The sequence below is a fragment of the Triticum urartu genome, chromosome 5, assembly GCF_003073215.2.
Source record: "Triticum urartu cultivar G1812 chromosome 5, Tu2.1, whole genome shotgun sequence".
NCBI lineage: Eukaryota > Viridiplantae > Streptophyta > Magnoliopsida > Poales > Poaceae > Triticum > Triticum urartu.
The window spans coordinates 459,513,991-459,517,996 of NC_053026.1; positions in this window are offsets into that span (position 1 = coordinate 459,513,991).

Consider the following 4,006-nt stretch of genomic DNA (forward strand, 5'->3'; position numbering starts at 1 on the left):
GGCACCACATGAACATGCAACCAATATCACTCTATCAGGTAAAAAGTGTCTCGTCGTATGTGCCATTTCAAGAAATTAGAAGCAGTACAAGCTAGAAGACAATGCAAGATGCAACCTACATCACAGTCCCAAGTTAAATGTGTCTTATGGGTAAGTGATCGTTGCAGGTATAAGTTGTAAGCTATGCATATGCAATTCAACATAATCAGAAGCAATACAAACTAGACATCATACGGAAAACGCAACCACGTATAACAGTTCCAAGTAAGAGCAAGCACATGTGATGGTGGAGTAGGGGAGATGTGCTCATCATGTACACGTATGTTCTAGAAACAGGAACACGTGTCATATTCACAGGCATTATGTGTAAAGTAAGCAGATGCAATTCAAGTTAGAAGCAATACAAGCTGGACATCATACGCAACATGCAACCACATATAATAGTGTCAAGTTAGAGAAAGCACCTGTGATGGTGGAGTAGGGGAGATGTGCTCATCATCTACACAACTACGTTGACTGTCCAGCCATGTGTTGTCTTGCGAATCTTGTTGGGAGGATGGAGGAGTAGAATCTGTAGAGACCCCCTGTTTGAGTTGCTCCGAAGGACCACCATCATCCACTGCTGGACTAATTTCCTTCAGCTGTAATGATTTTGCATTGTGAAGTCAAACCGATAAGAAAAAGGAATAAAATTCGCTCTTCAGAACTCATTCATGCATGATACTGACGAACACTACTCGGATGAAAGGCAAACACATGATGCGAGGATGGAATATGTATGAAAAACAGGATGGTGTGACATATTCACACCTATGATGTGGTAACTAAGCAGAAGGCATTTCAACAAATTAGAAGCACTGCAAGCTAGACACCATATGAAAGATGCAACCAATATCACTCTACCACGTTCAAACTGTATGGCGTTTCAACAAATTAGAAGCAGTACATGCTAGAAATCATATGCAAGACACAACCAATATCACAGTGGTGACTTAAAGGTGCCTTATCATAAGTGACTGATGCGGGATATGCGAGAATAGTAGTCTGATGTAGAAACAGGAACACATGTCATATTCACAGGCATTACGTGTAAAGTAAGCAGATGCAATTCAACAAAGTTAGAAGCAATACAAGCTAGACATCATACGCAACATGCAACCACATATAATAGTGCCAAGTTAGAGAAAGCACCTATGATGGTGGAGTAGGGGAGATGTGCTCATCATCTACACAGCTACGTTGACTGTCTAGCCTTGCGTTGTCTTGCGAATCTTGTTGGGAGGATGGCGGAGTAGAATCTGTAGAGAACCTCCGTTTCAGTTGCTCGGAAGGACCACCATCATCCAATGCCTTGCCAATTTCCTTCAGCTTTATTGATTTTGCATTGTGAGGTCATACCGATAAGAAAAAGTAATATCATTCGCTCTTCAAAACTCATTCATGCATGATACTGACGAACACTACTCTGATGAAAGGCAAAGTCATGATACGAGGATGGAATATGTACGAAAAAATGGACGGCTTGACATATTCACACCTATGATGTGGTAACTAAGCAGAAGGCACTTCAACAAATTAGAAACACTGCAAGACACCATATGGAAGGTGCAATCAATATCACTCTGCCAAGTTAAAACTATCTTGTCATAGGTGGCGTTCATCAAACTAGAAGTAATACATGCTAGAAATCATATTCAAGACGCAAACCAATATCACACTGCCAACTTAAAGGTGTCCCATCATAAGTGACTGATGCAGGATACACAAGAAGAGTAGTTTCATGTAAGAACATGGTGTGATAGACAGATATAGTATGTACCAAAAACAAGAAAGCGTGTCATATTCACATGTATCATGTGTAAGCTAAGCAGATGCAGTTTACACTAATTAGGAGCAATACGAGCTAGACACCATATGCAACATGCAACCAGATATCACATTGCCAAGTTAGAGCAATCACCTTGGATGGTGGAGTAGGGGAGCGGAGACTTGGATCTTGTAATGCACTATCAGTACAAGGAGAATCAGTACAGATGCTCCGTTTACATTGCTGCAGAGGACCACCATCATCTCCTTCCTTACTCTTATCCTTCCTCTTTCTTGATTTTGCCTTGTCAAGTCAAACCCACAAGAAAAAGGAATAAAATTTGCTCTTGAGAACTCATTGATGCATGATACTGACGAACAGTACTTTCATGTAAGGCAGCCGCATGATAGGAGGATGGAATATGTATGAAAAACAGGACGGCGTGACATATTGACATGTATGATGTATAAAGTGTAAACTAAGCACAAGGTGCTTGACTTGTTAGAATCGATGCAAGCTAGAAACCATATGAAAGATGAAACCAATATCACTCTGCCAAATTAAAAGGGTGCCCTAACAAATGTATTTGACCAAATTATAAGCAATACATGGAAACAGGCTAGAAATAATATGCAATATGCAACGAATAAAGGTGACTCATCATCAGTGATTGATGCAGGATACATAAGAGAGGTAGTTTCATGTAAGAACAAGGTTAACACATAGATGTAGTGTGTACCAAAAATAGGAAGGCATGTCATATTCACAGGTATAGTGTGTAAACTAAGTAGATGCAATTTACCCTAATTAGAAGCATTACAAGCTAGACACTGTATGCAACATGCAACCACATATCACACTGCGAAGTTAGAGTAAGCACCTGTGATGGTGGTGTAGGGGAAGTGCGGTCTTCAGGTACAGAGCTATGTTCAATATCTTCATTTAGGCTTGCTGTTTCTTGAGAATCATGTGGAGAGGATGAAATTGCATTCTTTATAAGAGTATTGCGTCTCATATTAACCCACATGCATGACTGTCTCGTCATAAGCGATAGACGCAGGATACACAAGAATAGTAGTTTGATGTAAGAACATGGTGTGATAGGCAGATGTAGTATGTACCAAAAACAGGAAGGTGTGTCATATTCACATGTATGATGTGTAAGCTAAGGAGATGCAATTTAACAAATTAGGAGCATTGATGAGGGATACACAAGAAAAGTAGTTTGATGTAAGAACATGGTTAATAGAAAGACGTAGTATGTACCAAAAACAGGAAGGCATGTCATATTCACAGGTATAATGTGTTACCCTAATTAGAACCATTACAAGGTAGACACCATATGCAACATGCAACCACATATCACACTGCCAAGTAAGAGCAAGCACCTGTGATGGTGGTGTGGGGGAATTGCGGTGATCAACTAGAGAGCTATGTTGACTATCTTCATTTAGCCTTGCTGTTTCTTGAGAATCATGTGGGGAGGATGACACTGCACTCTTTAAACAAGTAGGGCATCTGGCAGTAACCCACTCGGGTGACTGTCTCATCATAAGTGATTGACGAGGGATACAAAAGAGCATTAGTTTGATGTACGAACATGGTTAATAGACACATGTAGTATGTATCAAAAATAGGAAGGCATGTCATTATCAAAGGTATAATGTGTAAAGTAAGAAGATGCAATTTAATCAAATTGGAAGCAATACAAGCTAGACACCATATGCAACATGCAACCACATTTGACAGCGCGAAGTTAAAGCAAGCACCTGGGATGGTTGTGTGTGGCAATTGAGATCATCAACTGCAGAGCTACGTTTACTGTCTCCAACTGCTGACACTGCACCCATTAGAGCGCTGAAATGCTTAGTGCTTATCTTCGAATTACACTGGAGCGACTTCTGTCTTTTCTTTTTTGCATTCATCAACACTGCGTCAGAGTCTGAAATACCCATGCATAAAAAACAATAGTGTGAGTATGGGTGAAGTGTGTGCACAATTAGTACAGTGTAAAGGTAGCAGATAGCAGGTCGGTGAGAAATAAATGACGGGAGACATATGATAGCTCTACAACATGCATGGCACACTAAATTACTACAGGATTCTATGAAAATAACAGTCGACTGAAAGCAAATAGGTTAGTCCACTTTTTCTGCAACATCCGATGTACAAAGAACGGGCAGATCGCCTTCATCTACC